Source organism: Theobroma cacao, chromosome 7 (assembly GCF_053813885.1).
Source record: "Theobroma cacao isolate CCN51 chromosome 7, ASM5381388v1, whole genome shotgun sequence".
NCBI lineage: Eukaryota > Viridiplantae > Streptophyta > Magnoliopsida > Malvales > Malvaceae > Theobroma > Theobroma cacao.
The window spans coordinates 24,674,227-24,689,592 of record NC_142645.1 but is presented as its reverse complement, the minus strand read 5'-3'; positions in this window follow the sequence as shown (position 1 = coordinate 24,689,592).

Genomic DNA, 15,366 nt, shown 5'->3' with positions numbered 1-15,366 from the left:
TTTATAATCCCATTTCTGAATTTATTTTGAATTTTTTTTACATTTTTTTATTAAAACATATTGTAATTGATTGTTTGCCTCGGGAAATATGGAGCGAAAGCCATCCATTGTCAAGAAAAGATCATTTATAGTCACTCATGCCTAGAAAAGCCTTATTACTTAGTTTAAATGCCTTTATAATCCCATTATTGAATTTATTTTGAATTGTTTTTACATTTTTTGATTAAAACATATTGTAATTGATTGTTTGCCTCGGGAAATATGGAGCGAAAGCCATCCATTGTCAAGAAAAGATCATTTATAGTCACTCATGCCTAGAAAAGCCTTATTACTCGGTTCAAATTCCTTTATAATCCCATTATTGAATTTATTTTGAATTGTTTTTACATTTTTTGATTAAAACATGTTGTAATTGATTGTTTGCCTCGGGAAACATGGAGCGAAAGCCATCCATTGTCAAGAAAAGATCATTTATAGTCACTCATGCCTAGAAAAGCCTTATTACTTAGTTTAAATGCCTTTATAATCCCATTATTGAATTTATTTTGAATTTTTTTTACATTTTTTGATTAAAACAGATTGTAATTGATTGTTTGCCTCGGGAAACTTGGAGCTAAAGCCATCCATTGTCAAGAAAAGATCATTTATAGTCACTCATGCCTAGAAAAGCCTTATTACTCGGTTCAAATTCCTTTATAATCCCATTATTGAATTTATTTTGAATTGTTTTTACATTTTTTGATTAAAACATGTTGTAATTGATTGTTTGCCTCGGGAAACATGGAGCGAAAGCCATCCATTGTCAAGAAAAGATCATTTATAGTCACTCATGCCTAGAAAAGCCTTATTACTTAGTTTAAATGCCTTTATAATCCCATTATTGAATTTATTTTGAATTGTTTTTACATTTTTTGATTAAAACATATTGTAATTGATTGTTTGCCTCGGGAAATATGGAGCGAAAGCCATCCATTGTCAAGAAAAGATCATTTATAGTCACTCATGCCTAGAAAAGCCTTATTACTCGGTTTAAATGCCTTTATAATCCCATTATTGAATTTATTTTGAATTGTTTTTACATTTTTTTATTAAAACAGATTCTAATTGATTGTTTGCCTCGGGAAACGTGGAGTGAAAGCCATCCATTGTCAAGAAAAGATCATTTATAGTCACTCATGCCTAGAAAAGCCTTATTACTCGGTTTAAATGCCTTTATAATCCCATTATCAAATTTATTTTGAATTTTTTGTACATTTTTTGATTAAAACAGATTGTAATTGATTGTTTGCCTCGGGAAACATGGAGCGAAAACCATCCATTGTCAAGAAAAGATCATTTATACTCACTCATGCCTAGAAAAGCCTTATTACTCGGTTTAAATGCCTTTATAATCCCATTATCAAATTTATTTTGAATTTTTTTTACATTTTTTGATTAAAACAGATTGTAATTGATTGTTTGCCTCGGGAAACATGGAGCGAAAGCCATCCATTGTCAAGAAAAGATCATTTATAGTCACTCATGCCTAGAAAAGCCTTATTACTCGGTTTAAATGCCTTTATAATTCCATTATTGAATTTATTTTGAATTTTTTTTACATTTTTTGATTAAAACAGATTGTAATTGTTTGTTTGCCTCGGGAAACATGGAGCAAAACCCATCCATTGTCAAGAATAGATCATTTATAGTCACTTATGCCTAAAAAAGCCTTATTACTCGGTTTAAATGCCTTTATAATCCCATTATCAAATTTATTTTGAATTTTTTTTACATTTTTTGATTAAAACAGATTGTAATTGATTGTTTGCCTCGGGAAACTTGGAGCTAAAGCCATCCATTGTCAAGAAAAGATCATTTATAGTCACTCATGCCTAGAAAAGCCTTATTACTCGGTTCAAATTCCTTTATAATCCCATTATTGAATTTATTTTGAATTGTTTTTACATTTTTTGATTAAAACATGTTGTAATTGATTGTTTGCCTCGGGAAACATGGAGCGAAAGCCATCCATTGTCAAGAAAAGATCATTTATAGTCACTCATGCCTAGAAAAGCCTTATTACTTAGTTTAAATGCCTTTATAATCCCATTATTGAATTTATTTTGAATTGTTTTTACATTTTTTGATTAAAACATATTGTAATTGATTGTTTGCCTCGGGAAATATGGAGCGAAAGCCATCCATTGTCAAGAAAAGATCATTTATAGTCACTCATGCCTAGAAAAGCCTTATTACTCGGTTTAAATGCCTTTATAATCCCATTATTGAATTTATTTTGAATTGTTTTTACATTTTTTTATTAAAACAGATTCTAATTGATTGTTTGCCTCGGGAAACGTGGAGTGAAAGCCATCCATTGTCAAGAAAAGATCATTTATAGTCACTCATGCCTAGAAAAGCCTTATTACTCGGTTTAAATGCCTTTATAATCCCATTATCAAATTTATTTTGAATTTTTTTACATTTTTTGATTAAAACAGATTGTAATTGATTGTTTGCCTCGGGAAACATGGAGCGAAAGCCATCCATTGTCAAGAAAAGATCATTTATAGTCACTCATGCCTAGAAAAGCCTTATTACTCGGTTTAAATGCCTTTATAATCCCATTATTGAATTTATTTTGAATTGTTTTTACATTTTTTTATTAAAACAGATTCTAATTGATTGTTTGCCTTGGGAAACGTGGAGCGAAAACCATCCATTGTCAAGAAAAGATCATTTATAGTCACTCATGCCTAGAAAAGCCTTATTACTCGGTTTAAATGCCTTTATAATCCCATTATCAAATTTATTTTGAATTTTTTTTACATTTTTTGATTAAAACAGATTGTAATTGATTGTTTGCCTCGGGAAACATGGAGCGAAAACCATCCATTGTCAAGAAAAGATCATTTATAGTCACTCATGCCTAGAAAAGCCTTATTACTCGGTTTAAATGCCTTTATAATCCCATTATTGAATTTATTTTGAATTGTTTTTACATTTTTTGGTTAAAACATATTGTAATTGATTGTTTGCCTCGGGAAATATGGAGCGAAAGCCATCGATTGTCAAGAAAAGATCATTTATAGTCACTCATGCCTAGAAAAGCCTTATTACTCGGTTTAAATGCCTTTATAATCCCATTATTGAATTTATTTTGAATTGTTTTACATTTTTTGATTAAAACAGATTGTAATTTATTGTTTGCCTCGGGAAACATGGAGCGAAAGCCATCCATTGTCAAGAAAAGATCATTTATAGCCACTCATGCCTAGAAAAGCCTTATTACTCGGTTTAAATGCCTTTATAATCCCATTATTGAATTTATTTTGAATTGTTTTTACATTTTTTGATTAAAACAGATTGTAATTGATTGTTTGCCTCGGGAAACATGGAGCGAAAACCATCCATTGTCAAGAAAAGATCATTTATAGTCACTCATGCCTAGAAAAGCCTTATTACTCGGTTTAAATGCCTTTATAATCCCATTATTGAATTTATTTTGAATTTTTTTTACATTTTTTGATTAAAACAGATTGTAATTGATTGTTTACCTCGATAAACATGGAGCGAAAGCCATCCATAGTCAAGAAAAGTTCATTTATAGTCACTTATGCCTAGCAAGGCCTTATTACTCGGTTTAAATGCCTTTATAATCCCATTATTGAATTTATTTTGAATTTTTTTTACATTTTTTGATTAAAACAGATTCTAATTGATTGTTTACCTCGGGAAACGTGGAGTGAAAGCCACCCATTGTCAAGAAAAGATCATTTATAGTCACTCATGCCTAGAAAAGCCTTATTACTCGGTTTAAATGCCTTTATAATCCCATTATCAAATTTATTTTGAATTTTTTTTACATTTTTTGATTAAAACATATTGTAATTGATTGTTTGCCTCGGGAAACTTGGAGCGAAAGCCATCCATTGTCAAGAAAAGATCATTTATAGTCACTCATGCCTAGAAAAGCCTTATTCGTCGGTTTAAATGCTTTTATAATCCCATTATTGAATTTATTTTGAATTGTTTTTACATTTTCTGATTAAAACAGATTGTAATTGATTGTTTGCCTCGGGAAACATGGAGCAAAACCCATCCATTGTCAAGAATAGATCATTTATAGTCACTTATGCCTAAAAAAGCCTTATTACTCGGTTTAAATGCCTTTATAATCCCATTTCTGAATTTATTTTGAATTTTTTTTACATTTTTTGATTAAAACAGATTGTAATTGATTGTTTGCCTCGGGAAATATGGAGCGAAAGCCATCCATTGTCAAGAAAAGATCATTTATAGTCACTCATGCCTAGAAAAGCCTTATTACTCGATTTAAATGCCTTTATAATCCCAATATTGAATTTATTTTGAATTGTTTTTACATTTTTTGATTAAAACAGATTGTAATTGATTGTTTGCCTCGGGAAACATGGAGCGAAAGCCATCCATTGTCAAGAAAAGATCATTTATAGTCACTCATGCCTAGAAAAGCCTTATTACTCGGTTTAAATGCCTTTATAATCCCATTATTGAATTTATTTTGAATTGTTTTTACATTTTTTTATTAAAACAGATTGTAATTGATTGTTTGCCTCGGGAAACGTGGAGGGAAAGCCATCCATTGTCAAGAAAAGATTATTTATAGTCACTCATGCCTAGAAAAGCCTTATTACTCGGTTTAAATGCCTTTATAATCCCATTATCAAATTTATTTTGAATTTTTTTTACATTTTTTGATTAAAACAGATTGTAATTGATTGTTTGCCTCGGGAAACATGGAGCGAAAACCATCCATTGTCAAGAAAAGATCATTTATACTCACTCATGCCTAGAAAAGCCTTATTACTCGGTTTAAATGCCTTTATAATCCCATTATCAAATTTATTTTGAATTTTTTTTACATTTTTTGATTAAAACAGATTGTAATTGATTGTTTGCCTCGGGAAACTTGGAGCTAAAGCCATCCATTGTCAAGAAAAGATCATTTATAGTCACTCATGCCTAGAAAAGCCTTATTACTCGGTTCAAATTCCTTTATAATCCCATTATTGAATTTATTTTGAATTGTTTTTACATTTTTTGATTAAAACATGTTGTAATTGATTGTTTGCCTCGGGAAACATGGAGCGAAAACCATCCATTGTCAAGAAAAGATCATTTATAGTCACTCATGCCTAGAAAAGCCTTATTACTCGGTTTAAATGCCTTTATAATCCCATTATTGAATTTATTTTGAATTTTTTTTACATTTTTTGATTAAAACAGATTGTAATTGATTGTTTACCTCGATAAACATGGAGCGAAAGCCATCCATAGTCAAGAAAAGTTCATTTATAGTCACTTATGCCTAGCAAAGCTTTATTACTCGGTTTAAATGCCTTTATAATCCCATTATTGAATTTATTTTGAATTTTTTTTACATTTTTTGATTAAAACAGATTCTAATTGATTGTTTACCTCGGGAAACATGGAGCGAAAGCCATCCATTGTCAAGAAAAGATCATTTATAGTCACTCATGCCTAGAAAAGCCTTATTACTCGGTTTAAATGCCTTTATAATTCCATTATTGAATTTATTTTGAATTTTTTTTACATTTTTTGATTAAAACAGATTGTAATTGTTTGTTTGCCTCGGGAAACATGGAGCTAAAGCCATCCATTGTCAAGAAAAGATCATTTATAGTCACTCATGCCTAGAAAAGCCTTATTACTCGGTTCAAATTCCTTTATAATCCCATTATTGAATTTATTTTGAATTGTTTTTACATTTTTTGATTAAAACAGATTGTAATTGATTGTTTGCCTCGGGAAACTTGGAGCTAAAGCCATCCATTGTCAAGAAAAGATCATTTATAGTCACTCATGCCTAGAAAAGCCTTATTACTCGGTTCAAATTCCTTTATAATCCCATTATTGAATTTATTTTGAATTGTTTTTACATTTTTTGATTAAAACATGTTGTAATTGATTGTTTGCCTCGGGAAACATGGAGCGAAAGCCATCCATTGTCAAGAAAAGATCATTTATAGTCACTCATGCCTAGAAAAGCCTTATTACTTAGTTTAAATGCCTTTATAATCCCATTATTGAATTTATTTTGAATTGTTTTTACATTTTTTGGTTAAAACATATTGTAATTGATTGTTTGCCTCGGGAAATATGGAGCGAAAGCCATCGATTGTCAAGAAAAGATCATTTATAGTCACTCATGCCTAGAAAAGCCTTATTACTCGGTTTAAATGCCTTTATAATCCCATTATTGAATTTATTTTGAATTGTTTTACATTTTTTGATTAAAACAGATTGTAATTTATTGTTTGCCTCGGGAAACATGGAGCGAAAGCCATCCATTGTCAAGAAAAGATCATTTATAGCCACTCATGCCTAGAAAAGCCTTATTACTCGGTTTAAATGCCTTTATAATCCCATTATTGAATTTATTTTGAATTGTTTTTACATTTTTTGATTAAAACAGATTGTAATTGATTGTTTGCCTCGGGAAACATGGAGCGAAAACCATCCATTGTCAAGAAAAGATCATTTATAGTCACTCATGCCTAGAAAAGCCTTATTACTCGGTTTAAATGCCTTTATAATCCCATTATTGAATTTATTTTGAATTTTTTTTACATTTTTTGATTAAAACAGATTGTAATTGATTGTTTACCTCGATAAACATGGAGCGAAAGCCATCCATAGTCAAGAAAAGTTCATTTATAGTCACTTATGCCTAGCAAAGCCTTATTACTCGGTTTAAATGCCTTTATAATCCCATTATTGAATTTATTTTGAATTTTTTTTACATTTTTTGATTAAAACAGATTCTAATTGATTGTTTACCTCGGGAAACGTGGAGTGAAAGCCACCCATTGTCAAGAAAAGATCATTTATAGTCACTCATGCCTAGAAAAGCCTTATTACTCGATTTAAATGCCTTTATAATCCCATTATCAAATTTATTTTGAATTTTTTTTACATTTTTTGATTAAAACATATTGTAATTGATTGTTTGCCTCGGGAAACTTGGAGCGAAAGCCATCCATTGTCAAGAAAAGATCATTTATAGTCACTCATGCCTAGAAAAGCCTTATTCGTCGGTTTAAATGCTTTTATAATCCCATTATTGAATTTATTTTGAATTGTTTTTACATTTTCTGATTAAAACAGATTGTAATTGATTGTTTGCCTCGGGAAACATGGAGCAAAACCCATCCATTGTCAAGAATAGATCATTTATAGTCACTTATGCCTAAAAAAGCCTTATTACTCGGTTTAAATGCCTTTATAATCCCATTTCTGAATTTATTTTGAATTTTTTTTACATTTTTTGATTAAAACAGATTGTAATTGATTGTTTGCCTCGGGAAATATGGAGCGAAAGCCATCCATTGTCAAGAAAAGATCATTTATAGTCACTCATGCCTAGAAAAGCCTTATTACTCGATTTAAATGCCTTTATAATCCCAATATTGAATTTATTTTGAATTGTTTTTACATTTTTTGATTAAAACAGATTGTAATTGATTGTTTGCCTCGGGAAACATGGAGTGAAAGCCATCCATTGTCAAGAAAAGATCATTTATAGTCACTCATGCCTAGAAAAGCCTTATTACTCGGTTTAAATGCCTTTATAATTCCATTATTGAATTTATTTTGAATTTTTTTTACATTTTTTGATTAAAACAGATTGTAATTGTTTGTTTGCCTCGGGAAACATGGAGCTAAAGCCATCCATTGTCAAGAAAAGATCATTTATAGTCACTCATGCCTAGAAAAGCCTTATTACTCGGTTCAAATTCCTTTATAATCCCATTATTGAATTTATTTTGAATTGTTTTAACATTTTTTGATTAAAACAGATTGTAATTGATTGTTTGCCTCGGGAAACTTGGAGCTAAAGCCATCCATTGTCAAGAAAAGATCATTTATAGTCACTCATGCCTAGAAAAGCCTTATTACTCGGTTCAAATTCCTTTATAATCCCATTATTGAATTTATTTTGAATTGTTTTTACATTTTTTGATTAAAACATGTTGTAATTGATTGTTTGCCTCGGGAAACATGGAGCGAAAGCCATCCATTGTCAAGAAAAGATCATTTATAGTCACTCATGCCTAGAAAAGCCTTATTACTTAGTTTAAATGCCTTTATAATCCCATTATTGAATTTATTTTGAATTGTTTTTACATTTTTTGGTTAAAACATATTGTAATTGATTGTTTGCCTCGGGAAATATGGAGCGAAAGCCATCGATTGTCAAGAAAAGATCATTTATAGTCACTCATGCCTAGAAAAGCCTTATTACTCGGTTTAAATGCCTTTATAATCCCATTATTGAATTTATTTTGAATTGTTTTACATTTTTTGATTAAAACAGATTGTAATTTATTGTTTGCCTCGGGAAACATGGAGCGAAAGCCATCCATTGTCAAGAAAAGATCATTTATAGCCACTCATGCCTAGAAAAGCCTTATTACTCGGTTTAAATGCCTTTATAATCCCATTATTGAATTTATTTTGAATTGTTTTTACATTTTTTGATTAAAACAGATTGTAATTAATTGTTTGCCTCGGGAAACATGGAGCGAAAACCATCCATTGTCAAGAAAAGATCATTTATAGTCACTCATGCCTAGAAAAGCCTTATTACTCGGTTTAAATGCCTTTATAATCCCATTATTGAATTTATTTTGAATTTTTTTTACATTTTTTGATTAAAACAGATTGTAATTGATTGTTTACCTCGATAAACATGGAGCGAAAGCCATCCATAGTCAAGAAAAGTTCATTTATAGTCACTTATGCCTAGCAAAGCCTTATTACTCGGTTTAAATGCCTTTATAATCCCATTATTGAATTTATTTTGAATTTTTTTTTATATTTTTTGATTAAAACAGATTCTAATTGATTGTTTACCTCGGGAAACGTGGAGTGAAAGCCACCCATTGTCAAGAAAAGATCATTTATAGTCACTCATGCCTAGAAAAGCCTTATTACTCGGTTTAAATGCCTTTATAATCCCATTATCAAAGTTATTTTGAATTTTTTTTACATTTTTTGATTAAAACATATTGTAATTGATTGTTTGCCTCGGGAAACTTGGAGCGAAAGCCATCCATTGTCAAGAAAAGATCATTTATAGTCACTCATGCCTAGAAAAGCCTTATTCGTCGGTTTAAATGCTTTTATAATCCCATTATTGAATTTATTTTGAATTGTTTTTACATTTTCTGATTAAAACAGATTGTAATTGATTGTTTGCCTCGGGAAACATGGAGCAAAACCCATCCATTGTCAAGAATAGATCATTTATAGTCACTTATGCCTAAAAAAGCCTTATTACTCGGTTTAAATGCCTTTATAATCCCATTTCTGAATTTATTTTGAATTTTTTTTACATTTTTTGATTAAAACAGATTGTAATTGATTGTTTGCCTCGGGAAATATGGAGCGAAAGCCATCCATTGTCAAGAAAAGATCATTTATAGTCACTCATGCCTAGAAAAGCCTTATTACTCGATTTAAATGCCTTTATAATCCCAATATTGAATTTATTTTGAATTGTTTTTACATTTTTTGATTAAAACAGATTGTAATTGATTGTTTGCCTCGGGAAACATGGAGCGAAAGCCATCCATTGTCAAGAAAAGATCATTTATAGTCACTCATGCCTAGAAAAGCCTTATTACTCGGTTTAAATGCCTTTATAATTCCATTATTGAATTTATTTTGAATTTTTTTTACATTTTTTGATTAAAACAGATTGTAATTGTTTGTTTGCCTCGGGAAACATGGAGCAAAACCCATCCATTGTCAAGAATAGATCATTTATAGTCACTTATGCCTAAAAAAGCCTTATTACTCGGTTTAAATGCCTTTATAATCCCATTATCAAATTTATTTTGAATTTTTTTTACATTTTTTGATTAAAACAGATTGTAATTGATTGTTTGCCTCGGGAAACTTGGAGCTAAAGCCATCCATTGTCAAGAAAAGATCATTTATAGTCACTCATGCCTAGAAAAGCCTTATTACTCGGTTCAAATTCCTTTATAATCCCATTATTGAATTTATTTTGAATTGTTTTTACATTTTTTGATTAAAACATGTTGTAATTGATTGTTTGCCTCGGGAAACATGGAGCGAAAGCCATCCATTGTCAAGAAAAGATCATTTATAGTCACTCATGCCTAGAAAAGCCTTATTACTTAGTTTAAATGCCTTTATAATCCCATTATTGAATTTATTTTGAATTGTTTTTACATTTTTTGGTTAAAACATATTGTAATTGATTGTTTGCCTCGGGAAATATGGAGCGAAAGCCATCGATTGTCAAGAAAAGATCATTTATAGTCACTCATGCCTAGAAAAGCCTTATTACTCGGTTTAAATGCCTTTATAATCCCATTATTGAATTTATTTTGAATTGTTTTACATTTTTTGATTAAAACAGATTGTAATTTATTGTTTGCCTCGGGAAACATGGAGCGAAAGCCATCCATTGTCAAGAAAAGATCATTTATAGCCACTCATGCCTAGAAAAGCCTTATTACTCGGTTTAAATGCCTTTATAATCCCATTATTGAATTTATTTTGAATTGTTTTTACATTTTTTGATTAAAACAGATTGTAATTGATTGTTTGCCTCGGGAAACATGGAGCGAAAACCATCCATTGTCAAGAAAAGATCATTTATAGTCACTCATGCCTAGAAAAGCCTTATTACTCGGTTTAAATGCCTTTATAATCCCATTATTGAATTTATTTTGAATTTTTTTTACATTTTTTGATTAAAACAGATTGTAATTGATTGTTTACCTCGATAAACATGGAGCGAAAGCCATCCATAGTCAAGAAAAGTTCATTTATAGTCACTTATGCCTAGCAAAGCCTTATTACTCGGTTTAAATGCCTTTATAATCCCATTATTGAATTTATTTTGAATTTTTTTTACATTTTTTGATTAAAACAGATTCTAATTGATTGTTTACCTCGGGAAACGTGGAGTGAAAGCCACCCATTGTCAAGAAAAGATCATTTATAGTCACACATGCCTAGAAAAGCCTTATTACTCGGTTTAAATGCCTTTATAATCCCATTATCAAATTTATTTTGAATTTTTTTTACATTTTTTGATTAAAACATATTGTAATTGATTGTTTGCCTCGGGAAACTTGGAGCGAAAGCCATCCATTGTCAAGAAAAGATCATTTATAGTCACTCATGCCTAGAAAAGCCTTATTCGTCGGTTTAAATGCTTTTATAATCCCATTATTGAATTTATTTTGAATTGTTTTTACATTTTCTGATTAAAACAGATTGTAATTGATTGTTTGCCTCGGGAAACATGGAGCAAAACCCATCCATTGTCAAGAATAGATCATTTATAGTCACTTATGCCTAAAAAAGCCTTATTACTCGGTTTAAATGCCTTTATAATCCCATTTCTGAATTTATTTTGAATTTTTTTTACATTTTTTGATTAAAACAGATTGTAATTGATTGTTTGCCTCGGGAAATATGGAGCGAAAGCCATCCATTGTCAAGAAAAGATCATTTATAGTCACTCATGCCTAGAAAAGCCTTATTACTCGATTTAAATGCCTTTATAATCCCAATATTGAATTTATTTTGAATTGTTTTTACATTTTTTGATTAAAACAGATTGTAATTGATTGTTTGCCTCGGGAAACATGGAGCAAAACCCATCCATTGTCAAGAATAGATCATTTATAGTCACTTATGCCTAAAAAAGCCTTATTACTCGGTTTAAATGCCTTTATAATCCCATTTCTGAATTTATTTTGAATTTTTTTTACATTTTTTGATTAAAACATATTGTAATTGATTGTTTGCCTCGGGAAATATGGAGCGAAAGCCATCCATTGTCAAGAAAAGATCATTTATAGTCACTCATGCCTAGAAAAGCCTTATTACTCGATTTAAATGCCTTTATAATCCCAATATTGAATTTATTTTGAATTGTTTTTACATTTTTTGATTAAAACAGATTGTAATTGATTGTTTGCCTCGGGAAACATGGAGCGAAAGCCATCCATTGTCAAGAAAAGATCATTTATAGTCACTCATGCCTAGAAAAGCCTTATTACTCGGTTTAAATGCTTTTATAATTCCATTATTGAATTTATTTTGAATTTTTTTTACATTTTTTGATTAAAACAGATTGTAATTGTTTGTTTGCCTCGGGAAACATGGAGCAAAACCCATCCATTGTCAAGAATAGATCATTTATAGTCACTTATGCCTAAAAAAGCCTTATTACTCGGTTTAAATGCCTTTATAATCCCATTATCAAATTTATTTTGAATTTTTTTTACATTTTTTGATTAAAACAGATTGTAATTGATTGTTTGCCTCGGGAAACTTGGAGCTAAAGCCATCCATTGTCAAGAAAAGATCATTTATAGTCACTCATGCCTAGAAAAGCCTTATTACTCGGTTCAAATTCCTTTATAATCCCATTATTGAATTTATTTTGAATTGTTTTTACATTTTTTGATTAAAACATGTTGTAATTGATTGTTTGCCTCGGGAAACATGGAGCGAAAGCCATCCATTGTCAAGAAAAGATCATTTATAGTCACTCATGCCTAGAAAAGCCTTATTACTTAGTTTAAATGCCTTTATAATCCCATTATTGAATTTATTTTGAATTGTTTTTACATTTTTTGGTTAAAACATATTGTAATTGATTGTTTGCCTCGGGAAATATGGAGCGAAAGCCATCGATTGTCAAGAAAAGATCATTTATAGTCACTCATGCCTAGAAAAGCCTTATTACTCGGTTTAAATGCCTTTATAATCCCATTATTGAATTTATTTTGAATTGTTTTACATTTTTTGATTAAAACAGATTGTAATTTATTGTTTGCCTCGGGAAACATGGAGCGAAAGCCATCCATTGTCAAGAAAAGATCATTTATAGCCACTCATGCCTAGAAAAGCCTTATTACTCGGTTTAAATGCCTTTATAATCCCATTATTGAATTTATTTTGAATTGTTTTTACATTTTTTGATTAAAACAGATTGTAATTGATTGTTTGCCTCGGGAAACATGGAGCGAAAACCATCCATTGTCAAGAAAAGATCATTTATAGTCACTCATGCCTAGAAAAGCCTTATTACTCGGTTTAAATGCCTTTATAATCCCATTATTGAATTTATTTTGAATTTTTTTTACATTTTTTGATTAAAACAGATTGTAATTGATTGTTTACCTCGATAAACATGGAGCGAAAGCCATCCATAGTCAAGAAAAGTTCATTTATAGTCACTTATGCCTAGCAAAGCCTTATTACTCGGTTTAAATGCCTTTATAATCCCATTATTGAATTTATTTTGAATTTTTTTTACATTTTTTGATTAAAACAGATTCTAATTGATTGTTTACCTCGGGAAACGTGGAGTGAAAGCCACCCATTGTCAAGAAAAGATCATTTATAGTCACTCATGCCTAGAAAAGCCTTATTACTCGGTTTAAATGCCTTTATAATCCCATTATCAAATTTATTTTGAATTTTTTTTACATTTTTTGATTAAAACATATTGTAATTGATTGTTTGCCTCGGGAAACTTGGAGCGAAAGCCATCCATTGTCAAGAAAAGATCATTTATAGTCACTCATGCCTAGAAAAGCCTTATTCGTCGGTTTAAATGCTTTTATAATCCCATTATTGAATTTATTTTGAATTGTTTTTACATTTTCTGATTAAAACAGATTGTAATTGATTGTTTGCCTCGGGAAACAAGGAGCAAAACCCATCCATTGTCAAGAATAGATCATTTATAGTCACTTATGCCTAAAAAAGCCTTATTACTCGGTTTAAATGCCTTTATAATCCCATTTCTGAATTTATTTTGAATTTTTTTTACATTTTTTGATTAAAACAGATTGTAATTGATTGTTTGCCTCGGGAAATATGGAGCGAAAGCCATCCATTGTCAAGAAAAGATCATTTATAGTCACTCATGCCTAGAAAAGCCTTATTACTCGATTTAAATGCCTTTATAATCCCAATATTGAATTTATTTTGAATTGTTTTTACATTTTTTGATTAAAACAGATTGTAATTGATTGTTTGCCTCGGGAAACATGGAGCGAAAGCCATCCATTGTCAAGAAAAGATCATTTATAGTCACTCATGCCTAGAAAAGCCTTATTACTCGGTTTAAATGCCTTTATAATCCCATTATTGAATTTATTTTGAATTGTTTTTACATTTTTTTATTAAAACAGATTGTAATTGATTGTTTGCCTCGGGAAACGTGGAGGGAAAGCCATCCATTGTCAAGAAAAGATTATTTATTGTCACTCATGCCTAGAAAAGCCTTATTACTCGGTTTAAATGCCTTTATAATCCCATTATCAAATTTATTTTGAATTTTTTTTACATTTTTTGATTAAAACAGATTGTAATTGATTGTTTGCCTCGGGAAACTTGGAGCTAAAGCCATCCATTGTCAAGAAAAGATCATTTATAGTCACTCATGCCTAGAAAAGCCTTATTGGTCGGTTTAAATGCTTTTATAATCCCATTATTGAATTTATTTTGAATTGTTTTTACATTTTTTGATTAAAACAGATTGTAATTGATTGTTTGCCTCGGGAAATATGGAGCGAAAGCCATCCATTGTCAAGAAAAGATCATTTATAGTCACTCATGCCTAGAAAAGCCTTATTACTCGATTTAAATGCCTTTATAATCCCAATATTGAATTTATTTTGAATTGTTTTTACATTTTTTGATTAAAACAGATTGTAATTGATTGTTTGCCTCGGGAAACATGGAGCGAAAGCCATCCATTGTCAAGAAAAGATCATTTATAGTCACTCATGCCTAGAAAAGCCTTATTACTCGGTTTAAATGCCTTTATAATCCCATTATTGAATTTATTTTGAATTGTTTTTACATTTTTTTATTAAAACAGATTGTAATTGATTGTTTGCCTCGGGAAATATGGAGCGAAAGCCATCCATTGTCAAGAAAAGATCATTTATAGTCACTCATGCCTAGAAAAGCCTTATTACTCGATTTAAATGCCTTTATAATCCCAATATTGAATTTATTTTGAATTGTTTTTACATTTTTTGATTAAAACAGATTGTAATTGATTGTTTGCCTCGGGAAACATGGAGCGAAAGCCATCCATTGTCAAGAAAAGATCATTTATAGTCACTCATGCCTAGAAAAGCCTTATTACTCGGTTTAAATGCCTTTATAATCCCATTATTGAATTTATTTTGAATTGTTTTTACATTTTTTTATTAAAACAGATTCTAATTGATTGTTTGCCTCGGGAAACGTGGAGTGAAAGCCATCCATTGTCAAGAAAAGATCATTTATAGTCACTCATGCCTAGAA